General features: G+C 40.0%; 1 non-coding gene across 1 annotated transcript; it reads right to left on the bottom strand.

The window, feature by feature from the left end:
- Positions 1-6,111: 6,111 nt before the first annotated feature.
- trnar-acg lies at positions 6,112-6,184 on the bottom strand. Its single transcript has one exon. It is a non-coding gene; the product is annotated as a tRNA-Arg (tRNA).
- Positions 6,185-22,767: the final 16,583 nt, after the last annotated feature.

The raw sequence follows: 22,767 nt of genomic DNA, 5'->3' as shown, positions 1-22,767 counted from the left end.
TTAAGTGATCTAGTAGCTCTGATTTGGAAGTTCAGTTCATGCTAGAAATGTGTTTTGGAGTTTGTACGTGTTTTGTCTCTAGGGGCCACCGCATATATTTATATATAAACATATACAAATAAAACCACTTTTTTTTACGTTAGTAATTCCTTTTGTGCATAATTTTATATTATTGTTAATAATAAATTAATTAAAGCAACAAAACAACTTGAAGAGCCGGTTCGGAGCCGAAAGAGCCGGCTGTTTTTAGTGAGCCGAACCGAAAGAGCCGGATCTCTAAAAAGAGCCGGAAATCCCATCACTATTGTGCACGCGCGCAGCTTAGAGGGACCATTGCTCAACACCCACTCACATCCTGGGCCTTTTGACCTCAGTAAATCACACGATAGGGTGGGGCTATGTTTCACAATGGGTTCACCTGAATCCTTGGCTGATTGTGACCCACACCCGTTTTCACACCTTGGCTCGTGTGATTAGGTAGAGGATCAATAGGGGGTCCATGACCCTCTTGGAGGGGGGGGGCTTAAATCTGGGACTCTCCAACAGTTGCTCTTAGAACTGAAGAAGTTTCTCGGATGAGAGGTGACACATCTTCAAGAAACCTAAACAAGTCCAGACACTTTTCTTTCCAAGCTCCTTAGAATCAGTGATAGACGTTCAAGTATTGCTACAATACTTAATAAATAATGCAGTTTAAATCTTTGGGTTACACGAGCCTTTGGGGAACATTTTAAAGTCTATCTAAAACAAGAGTCATTTGACACTGGTATTGGTGGGTGGCCAATAAATGCAGCCATTTCATCATTCAGACAAGGTCTTTAAAAAAAGTTATTACTTTAATCATGGTAAGAAAAACCTATACACTGCATGACCTCGTTGTCCTCAGCTTCAGTACTGATGATTGACAGATCTAAGGAGCAAACGGCCAGGCTGGCACGAAATTTGTGGCTCACATTCACCCATCTCGTAGGAAGAACCCTATTGATTATGGTGACTGTGCGTCCTTTTCTCTGGCGCTTCCATTAGGCAACTTAACTTTTCAACAAAACACTGATAGCTTTGTTGGCAAGGCATTTGTTGTGTTCCCAGGAGGGAGAGAGGCAAATATTGATGATATTCAAAGTGTCAGCGAGATGCCACACTTGTACCTCACAACTCGTAATATTTTCTGTGTGTGCATTAATGCTCCAAATGGGTTTGATTTTGAAGACCCAATACTCTTTACTGCACAGCTATGATCATAAGACAGCCTTATGGCCACCCACACATTCTGTCATCATTCCAGTACAACATCTGTCTGCGAGGATAATTGCTAACTTGGGAGATTATTAGGACTCTGTGGTCATCTGCTCTTTCTTTGCGTGCAGAGTTTTGACAGTGGGTTGACTTTTAAAGATAATACAACTCCTGGTTCCTGTAATTCCTATACACATTATTAACTGTCATCCTCCATAAATTTCCAGAACATCAGCCTACTCCACACCTTTCAAGAATAAAAGTCTTTACAATAAACAGTTTTTTTGTATATATAAACTACATAAAACTAATCATTTTCACTTCTGCATGTCTTGATGGATCAATATGAAAGTTATGTTTCCTGCCCATGATGACAAGGGCATGCAGCCCGACATTTTAAGCACCGTCCACACAGCAAACAGGCTGACTCCTCGAGCATGTATGTCATGACGTGTCAGCCTGCTTCATTCCCAGTCAAACACTGCCTTTTTGTCAAGGCAGCTGGCATCTCACAGATACACATATGGTCTCCTTTTGTGTCTGCGCTGTGACATGGTGGGTTGTAGCGAGAGGAGTCTGCCACTCTGAACTGCTTACATATGCATGTTGACAAAGGACCCCTTTGTGTCACATTTAAACATTCTGGGTAAGTGTGGCAGTTTAGATAAAAATGTTTAGCACTAATGATGTAAAAGGAAAAAAAATGTAACTTAATCTTCCGGTAACCCTCTACAGGGTACTCATTAAAATACTGGGAAATTCTAAATTAATCTATTACAAGATTATGTCATTATTTCTATTCTATTTCTATCTTCATCAAGGTCAATGAAGTTGCTATACAGATAAGATTAGGTTTAGGGGGATAGATGATCTTTGTTGATTGGCTGGGAAAAACCCATGTAGTTCTATGACCTAAAACAGAGGAGAGGGGCGGTAATTTGGATTGATTGATTGATAATGCTTTATTGATCCCAAAGGAAATTGGGTTAAGGCTGCCGGCAACCAGCTCCACCTTAAACTTCTGACTGTACATACAATACACAAACATCACACATGGGGAAAACAGGTTGGAGAGGTAGACCACTAAAGTTACCAAATATCAAATACCGATTCCCACCTGATAAAAGGTTAAACTGAATAAAGTTCCCAAATGGAACACAAACCGCGACCTGCATGTCCAGTCTGCTCATGCAGACATTATCGTTCTTTAACCTCCTTAGACCCAAACTCTTTCATAGCATTTTTAATTTCTCTTTGCTATTTGGGCTGATTGAGACCTGATGAATGTAAAAACAAAGAATTACCTGATGGTTTTTTGTTTGTTTTTTACTTGATTTTTGTTTCTGAGAAAAATAAGCTCCACATATGAGGACATTCGTTTTAAATTTCAATAGAACAGTGGCAGTATAATGTCCTCGTAATTGGATATCGGGCCCTTGTGGAGCAAAATTGTGTATTTTGGTCTAGACAACCCAAAATGTGATGTCCACATATGTGTACGCCAGGTCCTAGAAGGTTAAAAAAGGGACGGTTATCTTTCACCTTCCAACATTGTTGCTGTTGGCGCATCGAAGCACCAGCGTCAAGGGACACCATGTGCATATTTCTATCACACCAGCGGCATCTCAAAGAACACATATTTACCGTATTCATAAGTTATTCTTGTTAAGCAGTTGCACATGTAGAATTCATTAATGTATGCATACTGCAAATTTGTAAAAGTATGTGCAGGTTGACATGTGACTCCAATGACAGGTCCTACTAAAATAAAAAGCACTGAATGGATTTTAAGGGGATTTTGTAGTTCTTTTCCAAGAGGAATATCTTACACTTCGTTCTTTTGTTTTTGCCACAGTAATGTCGCAATTTTAACTCATAACAAGAGAGATTAGCACCGAATTTTGTGCTTAATGTTGTAATTGGCAGATGATATATCGTAATTTCTTTGGTTGCTTTTAATTCACCATGAGAGAGACAGGTCTAGTGTGAAAGCAATTTTCCATCCATCCCCCGTTACATCCCCCAGATGAACTGTGGTTTTTAATTCATCGTATTTCACCAAAAACAATATTTATGCCCCAAATTCTTTAACACAAGTTTGTATGTAAGTACAATTTAATAAATCGGGAAAATAATAATTCCTCAACATTTATAAATTGAGTTTATGGTATACCAACATTCTCCTTAATGATAAATTATTTGAATAAATAAACCTTTGATTTTATATATTTCAGCTGCATTTTACTCAAAATGATTGCTTCATGTTTATGAGTCTGTTTTTTACCGCACGTTCATGAAACAAATCCCAGTCAGCCCTGGCTTACTTGCCTACTTGCCTTGACTAATAATTACACATTATTCAGCAATATTTGGCTTAAAACACGCCACTTTAAAATGGTGACCATGGTAATTACCTGCTTAACATCATCATATTAGCTTTATTATTGGCAGCTTGTCAGCGCAAAGAGCGCAGAGCTACAATCATGGCTGAAGACCTCTCAGTCTAGTTATGATATTCTGTAACATGCTTTAAATTCACCAACATTTCCCAGCGAAACTGCAAATCAAATCCCTGTCAAGTCGACTTGACAGGAATATTTACTCCAAAGTAGCTTTAACCTTTCGGTCTAATCTAACGTCTGCATTCGGGTAGGAAAAGTGAAAAATCAATCAAAAGCATCCTTGACATAAAAATCTGTAACTCACGTCCACGCCAAAACCAAACTGCATTAAATAAACAAATAAGAAACTCTGTTTTTTTAATCATTCTCTAAGCATACCACTTATTCCATGATGGAAAACACTGCTTTGCCATTATTTTTCTTTTTAGAGGTGGAACTATAATTTAGCTCCAAGCTGACAAAACAGAACATTTAAAATAGACTTAAAAAATAAAACAGTGCAATTACATTCCTCCCACAATTCAGCTGAAGGACTAACTGGATATCTGCTTTATAGTATTAACTTTATTTATTAATAATTTTGCAATCATGAAGCAATGAAGTGAAGCTTGCTTTCTTTTCTTTTTTTGTTGAAACACTACAAATAGAGCTCTTAAAGTGTTTCTCCTGAGAACTGTTTTAATTAAATGCATGCAAACATCAAACATGTCTTAATATTGTGGGCTTGTATAAAGGGGGAGAGGGCACGGGTAATTCAATTCCAGGATCAATAAGTCATTGGGGTTGTTCTAAAACAGATATGTCCCCCTGGAGGTGTACATTAAGACTGTAAGCTCTGATTTAGTGTTGGGCCCTGTTGTTTGTTTGTTGCACCCACAGTTCCTCTTCTCTCACCTCTCAGCATCGATTGCATTCCACCCCTTTGGATTTTTTTTCCCCAAATAAATAACTCCCTCTATGCTTCAAAGGACCTGGATTGCTTCTTTGTTCTCTGTGCATGTGAGTGTGAGAGTTTTCATGCTCTCATCTATGTGTGTCCCTGGGTATATTAGTTGTAAGCAGCAGATAGTCTTAGATCACACTCCGTGTTAATATTCACCTCAGACAAAGTTTTAAAGGCACGTTTTTAATCGAGGGGGAAAAAAAAAAAAGTTTAACATATCACACAGGCTGATTCATCTGTGAGAATTTATTTGAATTTATTTGTGAGTAAAAGAGAGGAGAGAGAAAAAAAAAATCAACAATATTTCCTTCAACAGCTGGTGTAGATTAATCTCCGTCCTCGCAAGACGGGGGGAAGGCGTAAAGTTCCAAAATCAAAGTCTTGCAGGTGCAAAATTGAATCTTAAATGTAAATTGATTTGGAGATCAAACATTCTCCAGCCCCTCTATCATTTTAATCAGGCGAAGTCGAGACACTGGTAGAGTAGAGAGGTGCTTGAAATTCTGAATTCACCAAATGCATCTTCCAACCTTGATTAAGGGTGCGAGCGTGCGGAGGAGGGAGGGGGCTCAGCTGCTGTCGTCTTGCTTTTGGGCCAGGTTGAAGAACGCGATCGCTGTGTAGTTGTTCGTGTTTGGTGGCTGTACTGGTCATCTGAGGTCTGCAAAGTTGGTCGAGGAATTACACCAACTTTCTAGCGCTCACTTTGTGCAAGTTAATCAAAGAGGCAGTGCAGAGTTATAGGAACAAATGACCGGAGTAAAGATTAAATCATCCTATATTGAAAAAGAGCACAATTATCCCTTATCTGCAGTAGTGACTCTTTCAGAATAAAAGTTTTGTAAGTCTAGTACAGACACTGAACACAAAATATACATCAAACACAAATATTTCTTACTGATTTTTTTCCCATATGGGTCGCATGCAGCTAAATACTTAATTATAAATGTAATCTTTTTGATTGCTTGTTAACTGTTTTGACAGATGTTTGGATCGGCTGACACACATTTAGGAAAAGGAATTATTTTTGCACCAAAACTGTGTCTGCAAAGTCTGAAAGCATTTGGCAAAATAGTTACTGAAACTTTTATTTATTAATTTGTATTCATGATTTAAGACCACAGGCTGATATACTTGATCACGCTGAGAAAAGCAGAAAAATATCGATGGTAGATGCTAAAAATGGGTCATTTTAACCCATTGCAATATGGCTGCAAGGAAAATTGATACTATCATGGTATATTATATAGCATAACACAACTTTAGTGGCTATTAATGAGATGCTACTGCCATAAAATTAAATCAGTTGATATAGATGCATAAATGCTAAAAATCTGTATTGTTAGCGTGTTTCTAGGTAGTTGCTAGGCAACATGATGAAGTCATAATTATTGATGACATAAGATGTACACACATTTTGCTCTTTTGGTATGGAAATCTAATCTTCGATGATGATGTAATGTGATAAAAACACTTGCTTTTATCAGGAGCCGTAAATCCAGGATTTAAGATTCTTCTGGGTTCAAGAATTGAGCCAACCAGGAGTCGAACCTAGAATCTTCTGATCCGTAGTCAGACGCGTTATCCATTGCGCCACTGGCCCACCTGGTAGTGTTCCCTACATTGTCCTTTCTTCACAATCAAAATGTGGTGTCGATAGGAAAAGTAGTTTGGCTTTTTATCTAGAAAACCAGGGTGATGCTAACTGTGGATTGGCCAGATGAAAGAGTCATCTATGCAGCACTTGACTCACCCAAATCCCACGCAGAACTAACATTTTTACAGTTTCTTTATTCGTATGCTTTTTTATTTGACAGCTCCTAGTTTCCTGGTTTCTTGCATGATGGAGAAAATGGAAAAACACACGGTTAAATTATGCTTGCCTCAAAGTCCTGCTAATGGTCACAAAAACCAAGGAAAATTTAGTCTAATTTATATTGATTTTTTTCTAATTTTACTGCTTTCCAGTTTTCATACCTTTAACTCCTCGCCAGGATTGCGAGCTACACACAGACTCTTCCCTCTCTGTTGACATGGAGGTTATATTTAGAATTCGGATTGAGTCTTTCCTGTGTTTTATTTCATACTTTTCTCCTCGGGGCTTGTTTGTTTGGCTACTGTTCTCTTTATTTGAAAGTATTTTACATTCAGAGTTGGAAATATATACGTTTTTTGGGCTTACTAGATAACAGTCTTCCTATATGTGTGTGTGTATGAGCATACCTGTGTATAAGGTAAACAAAAGAAGAAAATCCTCATAGAAAACAACGAAAACAAAGCTCTATGAGGTACTCTGAGATCTCACATTTTGACAGTTAGAAGGCAGAAAAGTTTTGTGTCTGACGTGCTTTGTCCTGATGTTTGAATCTTTGAGAAAAACATTTTCATTTGTAATAATCATATTCGTATTATAATCCAGCCTGGACTTATAGGTGGTTCTAAATCCATTCTGTGGAACTGAGACAACAATCTCATAAATCACTTTTAGTTTATACACAATGGAAATTTTAAATGGGTAAATTCAAACTACATGTACTCAGATCCTTTTTTCCTACATTTTAAACAGATAATACAGGAAAATCAGGAGCTGATGAGCTCTGCAACAATGTTTGTGATACAGTTCAAGAGTAAAACTAATACGAGGATTTATCTTATCAGAATTGGAACACTGGGGCTCTGATATGGGGATGGACACACAGTTGTTCTTGACAGGCCGCAGAGCTGCTTTGGTCTTCTGAGAATGTCTCATCTTCTGCTGCACCTCTCTCTCCCTTACCCTTGTGCACTCCTGCTTCTTTTACGTCTCTCCCCCCTTTCTCAATACGTCTGCTCCGTTCCTGCTAAACTCATTACATGAGCCCGAATGGAAGAACGGGAGCGGGATACAGCCTCTCATACATGATGCGCCCGGCTAATTACCCTGCGCGGCTGACGTCGACGTTTTTTTTTAATCTCCCTTACCCAAGAACAGATTAAACACTTGGGATTGACCTGCCCCAGATTTTACGCTACATTGAACTCTTAACAAATGATAGGAGGGTCATCCACGGACAGCTAATTGCAAGAAGCGTATGGTGTATTAAGTCATAATCAAGATTAAATCACACATTTCTAACTTCGATCGCCATTTGGCCTCCATCATGCATTACTTGCATCACTCTAATCTCAATTGCAAATATTGCCTTTTTTGTTCTTTTGTATTAATTTGAGCTTAAATCATAGTGGAGCAGCATGCATAAATACAGAGTATTATGCAGTGTAGCTCTTAGACCAATAACCGGCCTCCCAAAGGCTAATGACAATGAGCCTGTAATTTCGACGGAGAAAGGAAATCTATCTAATAAACTGTCATCTGACACCCTTGTCATCTTCCATTTGACAAAACAACAAGGAATGAATTAATCATATGCTTTAAATCTCCTATGATTTCCTCTGCTTTAGCTAATCGTTTCACAAAGATGATTTTTAAAAGAGACTGTTGACAAAATGAATAGATGAGCAATTATGGGTTTCATGGGAATGGCAGATGGAGGCAGAATCAAAGTGAGTGTAAACTGTAGCTCAGCAGAATTTATGAGGGGAAAGAAAAAACAATGCAAATGTGCCAGAACAATGAAGAGTTTCTCTTTCAAGTCTTCTGTTGTACAGAAAATACAATTGAGCCACTGTTTTTTGCACAGAGCAAAAAGTTTCTTACTAAAAGTGCACCGAAGCAATTCTGGAAAAAAAACAGGCTGGGTTATTTCATTTAACAAGCAAAGCGAAGCACTTGCAGTAAATAAAAATAATTACCTTTTCTGGATAAAATCTTCCAGGCCTTCATGTGAGTCAGGGGTTCAGAAGCACAAACAAAGTTCACAGTCACCAGATAACATCGATTTCCACCCTGCGTGAGGTGTATTGGTGGAGCTATCAATAGCGAGAGCAAAGGCCTCACTTCACTGAGCACTGCGTGACCCTTCTGAAACATCCACACTTATCAGTCACACAGTTTTGAGCCTGACCTCTTTTTTGTAAAACACAATGCTGATACTCAAAAGGCGCTGCCATTCACATTGGCCTTTAAATGGCTTTTTACTCCTTTTTTCCCCTCTTTTCTATTTCCTTCAGAGAACAGTCACAAATAGGCTCGACCAAGTGGTGGCGATGTACAGATGTGCGTCACCTTGTCTTTTTGTGGCGCCGTGTCTGTACAGAGGTTTGTGTTGAAGAATCAGATGAGTTTGACACTCTAAAGTGAAGCGAGACAAAGGCAAGCCAGAGGATGAACATCCCCTGCCAATAAACCTGACATTTGTCCTCTTTGCACTCCAATATCGCACCAATAACAATTAGCCTGGTAATTGTTTGGCTAATTATGATTAAATATCTGGTGTGGTGCCAGCAAAGCAATCTCTAGTGCAGCTAGCAGTAGTGCAAATGTCAAGGAGTCACTCTGCATTGGTTTAAGGCAATGTAGTGAAGTGAATGCATGGAACTTTACTGTGTTTTCATTCTTGTAAACACAGATAAAGCTTAAATAGGTGCACCCGCAAACACTGCGTTCTCTCTCGTGACCTCAATTTGTAACCACAGCTCTGATTTTTCTTTGCCTGTAGGCTGCTGCTTATCAAAGTCTCCTGAACCAAAAGGGTGAAAGCAAGGGTGGATACAGAGGCAGGGGAAGAGGGGCACTTTAAGTAGCACAAATGCAAATTCCATCAGCAGTTAAAGAGAAAGCCTCCTGGCTTGACACCGTGTCAGGTCCTCACTGAAAAAGACCAGTTGCCACTGACATCTCCTTTAACAAATCCAAGACATTGACAGCGAGTCAAGAGTTTGACTTTCCACTGGAAAAGTCTTTTATCTGATTTTATGGTGATAGTCAGAATAATATAAAACAGTTCACACTTCCAGTCCTGAGAAAACAGGTCTACAGGACAATTAACTGCAAATGGCAAATCTGTTTTTTTGTCTTTTTGGTTTTGGGCTGTTTGTCAGAAAAAACAAAAGTAGACTTGGAGCTTATGATAGATAGTTCTGCCGTGTAGAATTTAGATGACAAGACAGACACCCACATTGTGACCATAGACAGTATTAAATATGAATGTAGTCACCATGATGTAATCGGTGCGGTCTGTGAAGTCCCCCAAGCCTAGCATTTTTTACCAGTTTCAAACTGGATGTCGTGACCAGTGGATTTGATTGGGCAACTGAGGACACCCCACACTGAGTGTGTTGTCCTCACAATGAGGGCATGCTAGATAATCTCCCTTTTCTGACTTTTACTTATCCTTTGCAAAATGGACTTCATGTTTTCTTGACCCGAAACTAGCAATTTAACAAACACTCTCATCAGGAAAATGTTTACAGTTGCTTGCAACCTGAGGAATCCCCCCGGTGACAATTACAAAGAATGATGGCTTAAAGCCCTCCTGCACTAGCCTCACTGTTTAAACCTGGAAATCATATCCATCCTTCACAATGTCCATGATAAGATCTGGTGTTTAGTATCAAACAGTGTGCTCCTGTATTTACGCTTGACTGTTTTTATGGTGTAAATACATTCACCCTGAAAAGTACAGCAACGTAATATGTGCTACAAGTACCCAGATGTTGTCTTATAGTGTTTAAACGGTCAAATAGTGTCTAACTCTGTGCAATCCTCACTGCTGATTGTCATCATTTAGTATTAAGGGCCATTCACACAGGAAGTCATTTGCAGCGTCATGGTAACCAGTGGTTATAGGGAAGCAATCTTATTGAGTGACTTCAAGTGACAAAATAACCACTGGTGATGCAAAGTGGGCAGATGTTAGCCCTGAGATGAGCAATAAAAGCGACTGCCAATGAGAGTGCAGCATACCACTGATTGACATGTAAAAGGGTGCTAAATATATTAGAGGTTTACACTAGAAAATTCATTAGCAACCAAGTGTCAGTGACAAAGCAATGTCCTTTAAAATGGTGGCAAGTAATACAGTAAAGTAGTAAAGTAATATAGTACGCATTGAAGAAAGTGACACGTTACATTACTTTCACATTACTCTGGAGCGTCACCTGAATTGCACTGACCCACAATTGTTAGCTAACTATATAAACACGAGGCTAAGGCGCCTGCACAGATGTGTGATCTTTCTCTTTATGTGTGAACACAAAACTGACAACAAAACGCAAAGTTGAAAGCGGCTCAATCGCCATATTGACTATACTGTGGAAACACGTACAGGTACCAATGGCAGCTACAAGCTCTTCAACGGCTTTGTGACCTGTTGATGTTGGCGCTCAGCTAGCTTTTGTGTTAGCATGTGGCCTGTGCAAATGCTAGCAAACAGATGAAGTTGTGTTGCAGTGTAATGCAGATGTAACTGTAATGAGATTACTAATTTTAGTACACCCAGTTTTACACCCAGCACTGGAGACAAGTGAATTGCTCCTCGTGCGGACATCATTAGTGTACAACATTCAGGTTGTGCCACTAGAATTGTTGAAATTGAGCAACAATGTACAAACATACCATGATAACTGACCCGTCTGAAGAAAAACAAACCTCTGTGGACCTCCACAGCTAACTAAATTGATGCATTTCATTTCGCTCGCTTCAAGTCTCTGCGTTAAAAAACTTCATCTCCCTGAACAACGACTTAATCAATAAAGAAAACAGGCGATAGCTGCACGTTGAACTTTCTGTAATCATACCTCTAACAAAGTGACTTTAAAGCACTTACCCTCTGATAAAACAGTTACAAGCCCAGATAAACTGATTCACATTCATCTTATCACCCCTCTCTGCCTCCACCAGCGATTCAAAAGGGGACAGGTCAACGTGCTGTTGCTGCTTCACCAGGTCCTAACCCACGGCTCCGGCTGTGACGATATTGCTGCTGTTCCAGTCAGACTGTTACCTCGTCCCCTCCTCCCCTCCCCTCCATGTCTCCCTTTCGCTCCGGGCCGCTCTTCACTCCGCTCCTGTGGCGGAACCGTCAGGTCCTTGTTGCTAGGCAACTGCTGTCTTAAGATTTTCCCAGTAGAGTTTTGAAGGTAATAAAACAATGCCCCAAGACAAACAGCGACTGGAACCGGAAAGGCCTCGGGGAGAAGGACTGGGAGGACGAGAGAGAAAGAGAGAGCGAGGGATAGTACATAGTTCAACTAAAACTCTCGTCTGGCTTTTAATTAAAAATAATTGTCGCTAAAAGACTCAAACTCTGGTCAGAATCAGTGAATATAAGCAGAGGGAATGTGAGGCATTGATGAAAGAGCCATGAAATTCATTCTTCTCATTCTGCAATCACACCTTGTAATTGAAATCTTATTGCGCGATGACTGAGCATCCAAGCTGAGAAACAGCTGTCTTTTTCAAGGTTACCGAGTCCCAAGGTTATGCAAACATATGGCAATGTATTACTTCACTCTCCATCCTTTGATACATAACCATGCTCACCCCGATTACAGTTACAAGATGGCACCGCCGGAGTTTTGATTGACACATGCCACTCTGATTTCTTTTGTGCTCCCTAAAGAGAACGGTCAGCCTTTTGTTCAGCGGGCGGGGTGGCTCATTTTCCGCAGGTCTGGCTGAGAATACATGTGAGCAAAAGCTTGTCTGCATACACAAATGAACCGATTTGTCAGGCAGATTTGATTGGAAAGAGATGTGTTTTTTTCCTCTCTCTCTCTCTCCTCTCTTTCTCTCTATACAAGACACCCTGTGAAATTAATGCAACACAAACAAAGTATTTGGAGACAGCGCGTAGCTCCTCTGGCACACTGAATTATGGCGAGGCATGAGGGAGATGAAAACTTTTGTTTTATTTCATTTGCAGTTTTCCTTTCTCCCCATCCAAGCCCTTGTAGGAGATGGAACATCAAAGAAGAGCTCTTACTAATACAAGCAATAAACGACTCCCACAAGGTTTGGTTTGAATTTAGCAGGTTTTTCCCTATAGCGTGCTTTTTATGAGTGACACAAGACAGCTCAAACAACTGCTCTCCTTCCCCCTATTTAAACCGCCGAACAATATGAGGTGTCACAGATTCCAAACCTTGGGAAAAAAAAGCTGGCTGCAGCTGAAAAGCAAGCGCATAAGAGATTTTTAAGAGTCTCTCTTGACACTAAATGACAAGGAAACACTACTCTAAAGTAATCATCAAACATGGCACCGAAACACCCCTCCCGTTCGATTCATTATTTAATTGTATCATTTCAATCTGTGCAGTTGCCGTTTGACTGTTGCCAGCTTTGCCAGGTGGAATTGAACACGAGAGAGAGACGGGAGACATTGGCCCCCCACTAATCAAAATGCAAATATCTGCGTCCCTGTTGGAGTATTAGTGCATCTTGGAGGTTGAATCTCGTGGCTCTAAATTGAAAGATGATGAATGTGCAGGTTATTTTTTTGATGCTTGTAATGTGAGGCAGCTTTGAAATTAAAAAAAAAAAAGTCATAAAAATAAATAAATAAAAATGCAGATGAATTTAGAGAGTAAATAACAAGAGCGGGAGGTGTAGAGTGATAATAGAGGGGATGGCAAGGTGCATAACAAAAGTGTCAAGGGTTTTTGAGACAGCATGCTGCCAGTGACCACAGTGGCACTTCACAGATGCCAGGTAAAGACTTGATTACATGGAACAATTGCAAATGGTCTGCGTGACACTTGTTATCTTGCTGTCAATCACAGGAGTCACTCGAGGATTGTGACAACCGCCTCCTTTGACCGTCAAGTGTGTCCGCCTATCAGGCAGACTGTGCAATGAGTGCATGAACCCTTTGAAACACAGACCGAGGTATTGTATTCCCTGAATAAATGCAGATGGATATATATAATATTTAATAATATACTATATATTAAAGTGAGTGGCTAACGCAAAAAAACTATTTGTCTAAATAAATCGACTTCTAAGACTTAATATTTAAAGTTACCCTAGACGCTTCAGCACAGTGGTGCTTTGTCTTAAATAGTAACGAGTATACTAACATTGTTTACAATTATATTGCTGACATTCATGTTAGGTACTATGTAAACCGTGTGGTTAAATGGCAATTAACAACACAGTCATGTGAAAAAGTATTTTCACAATACAGTCCTGTGCAAAGCTAAGTTCCCCCCATGCTTCAATAGCTTGTAGAACCACCTTGAGCAGCAATAATTTGAAGTCATCATTTTCTTTTTGACTTTATGAGTCTCTCACATTGTTGTGGAGGATTTTGGCCTCTTCTTTACAACGTTGTTTCAGTTCATCGAGGTTTGCGGGTGTACGATTATGCACGGCTCTCTTAAAGTCCCACACAAGCAAGCCAGTCAGGTTGGGATTGGGATTACTATCCTGTTGCATGACCTAATTTTGGTCAAAGTTTAGCTGTCAGATACATATGTGACTCAAGAATACTTTGGTGTACAGAGGAGTTTGTGGTTGACTCAATGACTGCAAGGTGCAGGTACTGTGTCTTCAAAACAAGCCCAAATCATCACACCTCTACCACCGTGCTCGATAGTTGGTATGAAGCATTTGTGCTGATAAGCTGTGTTTGGTTTTCCTTAAGAATGTCGCTGTACATTATGGTCAAATGTCTCCACTTCGGTCTTGTCTGTTGAAAAGACAGTGTTTCAGAAGTCTTCTGTTTTTGTTCTTCAATGAAACTTTCTAATCTAATCATGATGTCATGTTCCTTTTAGGGAAGAGGCTTGTAAGCGTCTTAAAGAAGTCATACTTGTTCAGTCTTTTTCTAATTGTGCTGTCATGAACTTTAACATTTCACATGCTGGCTGCAACCTGTTGAGTCTGATATGTAGCTTGATTGCACAATCTGACCTTGTGTGAATACACGCATGAACGCTCCAGACCCGCAAACTGCCAAAACTTCTGCTTTTATAGAGGTTGTCGGACTTCCTGACGATCAGTTAATCAAACGCATCAAATATATTCAGCATCTGGCTGCTACTTCCTTTTTCACAGTACTACATAGATTTGTTTTTAACTTTCTTTTTCACATGACTACACATCCAAATGTTGATGGAAATTTAATTAAAGCTGCAATCTATTGATCACAAAGTTTAAAGAAAATATTATGGTGACACCAAGTAAAAAGTCAAAGGACCTCAAAAGTTATATCTAATGAGTTGAAGTTGTGCATGAATGTGAGTACCAAATCTCATTCCAATCAATGCTTTTGTCCCATTTTTTATACCAATGAAAACCTTATGCTTAAATGATGCTTAATTGCTGGCTAGATTTTAAGCATTGCACCAGTGAGGTGGACATAATGAGATAAACACATACTCTACCTCATAATGATGGTAGAAAAGGGGCTTCACTAACAATTAAGAGTCATCCTCAGGGGTACATGAATATATATAACTGCATGGCAATCCATGTTTAATAGTTGTTTGGACTGAAATTGTGCACGGACCGATTGACAGACTGAGTGATGTCATAAAGCCATGCAGCTTGTGCCTATAAAAAAATACTCACTCTAACAAGTCTCACAGCACATGGAGCTACCTGACCCTCGATGCCATCTCCACATTCAGACCAATGACATTATACCTTATATCATTATCATGCATTGCTCATCCGCAGATTTCAGACATTCACATTTTCCACAGGCAAACAGAACAAAACTGGTTCTAGTGGCTATTTGAGAAAATTCTATTTTTCTACTTGGTCAGGAAAATGGTCCAAAGGCCACAAGGTGGTGCTAGTCCATTGCTCTCCATCTTTTTCCCTCTATTGGAATGAACTTACTTCCTGTTGCTGTCAGACACTGCTTGTCAATACTTGAGTGCTCAGCACAGTCTTTCATACCTGTGTGTCTTGTGTGTGTATGTGACTGGAAATGAATGATTAAACAAAAGCTGTGTCAAAGACGCTACTCGTTAAAATAATATGTGTATATATCACACAGGAGCACTAGTCATCGGTTTTTGCTTAATTTGTTGGCATTTAAACTAAAACCAATCAAACGAATTCTCCTCTGATTCAGTCTGCCTCTCTTCTGTTTTGCATGTGGTCCCCCTCCCCTTCACATACACAGTACATCCACTTGCGTTATCTGAGTCTGGGGCTTCTGATTTCAGGAAGCAACACAGTTCAGTTAATGGAAAAAAAACCTCAGAGCAAATCGCCAGTAAACCTCTTCCGTTGCAGACACTGACGGGATAGTCCTCCTTCAAGATTACACGTGATGCATGAGCAGTTTGAAGGAACAAGCTGCTCGCGAGCTGATACCTGGACAGATATTTGGATGAATGGTGGCGCTCGTGTATGATTGTACTTTTGTCATGCCGTGACACTTCAGTTTGTGCAGCGACACCTTTACAAATGCTCTCCCACGAGATAAAGCTTCCAGCCATTGTTTAAATTTGAACATCCGGCACGTTAAATCAAATGCAAATGCTTGTGCGGGAAACTATATAAAGAGCCCCGTTTGAAAAGAAGACTTGCACCTAACGTTGGTAATTTTCCTAGTGGTATTAATCTCTTTATAAGACCCCTTTATCGCTATTCCTTCGGTTTTTCCACTGTCTTTTTGGCTGAGATGATCCTATGAAGTGTCGTGACTGAGCAAAAGGAGAAAGCTTCAAAAATCTGGAGTACCAATTAAAGAAATGGCCGTCCTCATCCTCGAGCAGGCCTGAAAGCTGAAAGACAGAGAATCTTCAGATCCTGAAGATCTTTATTCTCTCCCCTTTTCTCTGTCTTATCCTTTCAGACCATTTGCTTTAGGCTCTATCTTGACCTTCAATAATGTATCCATGCTCGACATCTGAATAGGGGACACAGCAGGGAGTGTCATCACTGAAATTCAACTCTCACAATGAATATCGTCTTAATTTAGGGCTAAGTTCTGGAGTGGAGACGAGGGCCATTGATTATGCTGTGTTAATCAGCACAGTAAAGGCATTTTTATTGAAATTGGAGTCAGAAACATTCACAAACATAGTACATGTCCGTGTGACGAACTCAGGTCTGGGAGCAAAGTTGTCGTAGCACGATTTGGACTACAAAATGCCACATCAAAGACATGCAATGAGCTGGGGTTCTGGCACATTTACAGGTCAGACGGCATCCCCTCTTCTCCTCCTGTCCACTCTGAGCTACTACAGGAGGGTCATTATAGGCAGAAACATATGCCATTCAGCAGGCATGCTCTGCTGTCCAATTAGTGGCCTGAAAGCACTCATCTGAAGCCAAGCATAGAAAGTGGCAAAACACATGTCCACAAGTCCAAAGTAATCACATTTTGTCCCTTAACATCTATAGTTTACAGTGTAAGTTTCCAGACTTGCATCACAGTTGAATTTAAAGCAAGGGGGAAAGAGATATTTCTCTACCCTCTACAGGAGTAGAGGGTAGGCTGCACATACAGGAACACACAACCACTCACTGTGTGTTTCATAAATCTTTTAAACTCCTGTCAAGTCACACCAATATTCCCCTTACAAAGAAACTGTGTCGCCTCTCTGAGACGCATAAAATCTTAGAAGAAAATATCTTTTCCAAGCTATTTATTTACTTCTCTTTTCCCCTCGCCCACACAATCCTGGCAGTTTTCATCGGCTTCATAGGTGCTGATATCCAGGATTCTAGGATGTCTGACTTTTTTATTTGCTGTCAGAGGAGAAGCCAAGGACAAGGGCTTAGCAAGTCACACAGCAATATCCAGTCAATCCTGCGTTTTTCTATATATCACACACAAACAAACCTTTGTACACTACAGCCACAACAGATAAATAAGAAATTCCAACCAAGTGGTATCTCCCTGTTCTGTAAGTGGAAGCAACAGGTCAGCTGAGCAAGACCCTGCAAGGAAAGCTATCTATATTAAAATATATACAATCCAATGAGGGGAGGAATGAAATAGCATTGTTTGTAGCAAAATTTGGAACAATGTTGGAAAAAAAAAACAACCTCTCTTCAATTGACATAGCAGGTCCCTGCCAAGGAGTAAAAACAATCTAAAATTTCATGAGCACAGGCCAGCTGAGATAAGATACACTTTATTTATCTAGAAAATTGGGAAGTTATTATATTATAGCAGCTAACTTAGGAAAAGCTACGCTCAGAATCAGCTTTACTGACCAAATGTGCGTCCACACATGAGGTCCAGCTCTTTGCTCTCGCTGTACGTTACACAGTAGACAGCAGACAATAACAACATATATATTTATGGGGCAATGATGCAGAGCGCACAGATGTTTGCATGAAAATGATGGAATAAACACTGGAAGGATAACTAGTTACTATATAGAGAGTATATCCTTTATCTTTCAAGCTCGGGTCCTCTATCAGAGGCCCAGGAGCTTGAGGGTCCTGCAGTAATCTTTGCTGTTCCTAGGACTGCACTCTTCTGGACAGAGATCTCGGATGTTGTTCCTTGGATCTACTAAAACCTTTGGCCCAGTTTGGGGGTCACTGCACCGAGTGCTCCGATTACCACTGGGACCACTGTTGCCTTCACCCTCCATGTTATTTTTCAAGCTTCTCGTGTTCCTTTTTCCTGATGTTGCTATTGGTCTGTATCGCTACGCCTATCACTACAGCCATCTTCATCTGCTGGCTTGTCCACCACTATGTCTGGTTGGTTGGCCAACACCAGTTTGTCTGTCTGTATCTGGAAGTCACACAGGATCTTAGCTTGGTCATTCTCAACTAGATACTGTGGGGGGACCTTGGTCTGTGTAGTAGAACCACCAGTAGGATCCGCCAGGAAAGATTCTCCAATTCCAAGTCATAGGAACACAAAACTTGCCTTGACAAGACTTTCAAAACAAAAAGAAGCCATTTCTTTGCAGGTAAAGTTAATGAAAAGAAAAGAAAACAACAACAGCACTTTCTCTAACAGACTCCGGCAGAAAGAAGAAACTATACGATTTCTCCTCTAACCTACATTTTGTTTTGCATACCAACATTTACTCATTTTTATAATGAACTAACACAATTCATAGATATTTGTGACCGAAATATAGATGTATTTAAAAAGTAGTTCATTGATATATAAAAGCAGAAATATGCCTGAGGCTCTCATGTTGGTCGGAATAATAAAATTATTTAATACAAATAATACAAATATGAAACAGCCTACCTGCATCAACCAAAAAAGTCTTCATCGCATACACTCAGTGAAGGCTGAATACCAGCTTAAAAGGACAACCAACAAACAGAGGAGAAAAAAAACTGGAATATATAAGATATATTTCATGGAGATATTCATTCAAACATAATATAATATATACATAATATATTTTCTATTTTCTATTGTGTCGACATATATTGTCGACACAAATAGAAAAAACCCACAAAAGGCAATAAAACATAACACAGAAGTGACATGATATATAATTTGATCCACCATATGAAGTAATTAACAGCTATATTAATATAAACTATAAACATAAACATGCTTTGTTGACCTATTAGCAAGTAAGCACATTTCATCCTTATTACACTGGTCGATGTACTCAGCATCGAGCTACCACTACAGAAGAGGAGCAGCAATAAAGCCAGTAAGGTTTTTTAAGTGACGGGTGATTTCAAATGCAACTTTTCTAACAGCGTGACAAATATCAGCAAAAATACAAATTTCTGTTCTGTTTGGCCCACAGTGTGTCTGCACAGTTGTATTTCCCAGGGAGAGAGAGGAATAAAAGCTAATATATGACACCATCAGAGATGGAGAAAGATGTAAGAAAGAGAGGACAGGAGAGGAAGATGAGGAGTCATTTTCATCGGTGAGAACTGCTCAGCAAGTGACATTTGATACATTGGAAATTTAAATCTTTCTTGCAGTGTCCTAATTCATTTTACACTTGTTTAGTCACATATTGGATCTATACATGATGCAGTGCTGAAGTGATCTGTGTAACATCAAACTGAAGCACTATAATCGCGTGTTATTCATAGGCTGTATGAGGAAAGATGAGGCTGTTTGATGAAGACTAAACTGCTTTGTTTGCAGCATTTACTGTATGTTGGACGCCACAGCAGGCTGTGATGTTTATGGCCAGTGTAAGGTCACATCAAGGTTAGCGAGCATCAGTTTAAGCAGATGGTGCTGATTAGACTCACTGAATTCTTTTTTTTATACTAATTTCTGCTGTCAGTCCTTTTAGCTCATGTAACATCTCCTTATACCTATTTGATTTCAGCAGTGACTCTCAGAGTAGCACCAGCACAGGTCAGCTGATCATGGCCTATTATCAATGAAGCTCGCAACGCACATGACGATGACCCCGCTGCACCACTACAACTAATCCCTCTTTAACCCCTGTTCCCATGTAATCAAAAGCATACAGCACAATGTAAACTATTCATTCTAAGCAGAACTGCATTTTAATTACTAAATAACTAAATTTAAAAAAAAAAAGACTTCCTGACAATTTATGAAAAATTTAGAGTATGTATTTCGATTCCATACATTTCTCCGCCAGCACAGAATGAAATGTTGTCTTTTAATATCTCTTACAGTAAAATGTAGTAAAAATGATTTGGCTTTGTGAGAAGGAATTAAAAAATGTAATCAATGAGTTGCCCCTTCTGCACATAACTAAAAGATTCAGCGCTGTGGTCCTTGCTCTATCTGTCCCAAACTTTCGGAGCAAAACAATCGGTGAATAAAAACAATACATATATATAAAAAAGGAGGTTCTGTTTGGCAACACTGATGACCTCAGGAGAGCCAAGGACTAGCGGTCCAGTATCCAGAGAAAGATGGATTCCGCTGCCCGAAATGGGCCCGGATTATCTCTCTGGCGCAGGAGCCGGAAGAAAGGGAGCAACTGAACATCTCTGGGCGGTGAAAAATGAGGGAGCGAGATACTATTTCTCCTTTAATTCACAAGGGGTGGCCTGGCTCAGCCTGTGATAAGACACAAGTGATCAACATCCTTTGAGTTGGTGGCTCGCCTCCCTTCTTCCTCGCTGATATGTAGGACGTATTTTGCTTCCGCCAACAGGTACGGTGCAGGTAAAAAAGGAAACAGGGAGGGGGGGCGGAGAGGAAGCACGGAGCTACCCTATATTGCAGAGCCCAGATCTGGATTTATGATCACGGGCAGTTGAGAGTACTCCATTGGGTCCAGGCGGGGAGGAGGAGGGGGCTACGGAGATATTTCTTGTCTTGTATCCACATTCTTTGAATTGTTCCTCACATTTCCTCCAAGGACAAACTAAACACATCTCTGTCTCAAACCTTTAACTTTCTCCTCCATCCTTATTGAAGTGCAAATAAATAAATTGATCTTCACGCCCGGTCAAATGTATGACTGGCTCTGCGCGTTCGAGGTGTTTTACACTTGGCCAGCGTCAGTCATTCTTGTGCCATTAGAGCATACCGTCAGCAGTTTTTTTCTTTTTTAAGCATTTGTGAATATTCCAATTAACCCACTGAAAAGATTCCGACTTGCTTCATTTAAAGTATTGTTAACACGGAGCACTTACAGTTCAGCGGCTCATTTTGCTTCAGAAAACACAGTATAAAGTAATAGAAGCAACGGAGTGACATTTGATGGAACAATAGACCTCAATTAAATTATTATATTAAATTCACTATTTGCCAACTTCTGCATTATGCAAAAACACTACATGATACGGAACGCTGGACTGCTGAATAAATTACACGTACTCTTTCATTCTTTGAACCGAAAATTCTCATAAATTAAACACTTAAATTCATCCCTTAAAAAAACAGAAGAAAGTTTGATCAAATGAAGCACTAGCTTCTTTGTTTTCGTGACACTGATATGAGCTTCTTTTCACATCGCAGAGTTGTGTTCTGAAGAAGCGTAAACAAAAGTGATTCTATCAAAGACGGAAAGGAAATACACTTTAGAGGCATTAATTAGGGGAAGTGAGATTGTTTACTTGTTGTCATCTTCTTTTTGTTGTTCTTAAAGACGCCTTGTGTTCGGTTTGGTTAAGAAGCATTACAGGTGAGCACGTACCCGGCGAGTTGTGCGGTAGAAAGAAAGCTGTGAAGAAAACACCAAACAGGCTGCTGTTTTCAAATGCTGACATGAAAGTACGAGGGGACCGAAACGATTAAGAGAAAAGAAGAAAAAGAAGAACATGAAGCTCTCTTATCCGAAGCTTCTATCTCACAGGTGATACGAGTTGTAATGGAAGTCCCCCTTCCCGTCGTACACTCTCCCCAGAGCCGGTCCAGCCTGGCTTTATCTCACCTTGAGTGATTGCTGTCTAGACTTTTGCAAAGCGCCAACGCCGAACCTCAACTCTACAGCTTCTTATTCCTGTTTTGCTTTGCCAAAACTTCCAGCCCTCCTCCCCTGCAGGCTCACGGTTGTCACAGCCAATGAAAGCCACAGTCTCTCAAACCACCCAAACCGTGATTAAATCTTCACTTCCGAAATGCCAGAGTTTGGGTTTGCATCTATTTGGCATTGGGCTGGTAATTACATTCTTCTAATTTATTCATCTCAAAAGGATAATTGTTCACCTTGACATAATTCAACTACGTGTGATCCATGGGTGCAGAATTGTCTAATTGCTTTTATCGAGTGGGATGGAGGGGGGAAAAAAGCTCATTTCAAAATAAATAAATAAATAAAACTCTTCTAACAAAATAGAACAATAAAAATACTTTCTTCAAAAGTGGTGATTAATTGCTTCTACTGACCAGTTTTCACATAGCACATCGTTATATACCAGCTAGTCCAACTTTAGTAACCCTACAAACTTCACTGTTTAGTTTTCTGTCTTCATTTATGTTGGAAATGATAGCAGAGCTGTACTTTTTAATTTTTTCAGATATCTCTCAGTCAGAACATGCTACATCATGTTTAGGTGGAAACTAGCGAGCTAACTTCCTGCTAACCTCTAACTCTGTTAAATTTAATAAATTCTGTTTTCTTGGATGCCTGGATGTTAAATGGTAAATGGCCTGTATTTGTATAGCGCTTTACTTGGTCCTAAGGACCCCAAAGCGCTTTACACTATACACAATCATCCACCCATTCACACACACATTCACACGCTGGTGATGGCAAGCTACAGTGTAGCCACAGCCGCCCTGGGGCGCACTGACAGAGGCGAGGCTGCCGGACACTGGCGCCACCGGGCCCTCTGACCACCACCAGTAGGCAACGGGTGAAGTGTCTTGCCCAAGGACACAACAACTGAGACTGTCGGAGCCGGGGCTCGAACCGGCAACCTTCCGATTACAAGACAAACTCTTGAGCCACGATCGC

Source organism: Simochromis diagramma, unplaced genomic scaffold (genome assembly GCF_900408965.1).
Source record: "Simochromis diagramma unplaced genomic scaffold, fSimDia1.1 OVJJ01000656.1, whole genome shotgun sequence".
Taxonomy (NCBI): Eukaryota; Metazoa; Chordata; class Actinopteri; order Cichliformes; family Cichlidae; genus Simochromis; species Simochromis diagramma.
Note: the sequence above shows the minus strand (reverse complement) of the source record. Positions and strands in the feature narration are given on the sequence as shown.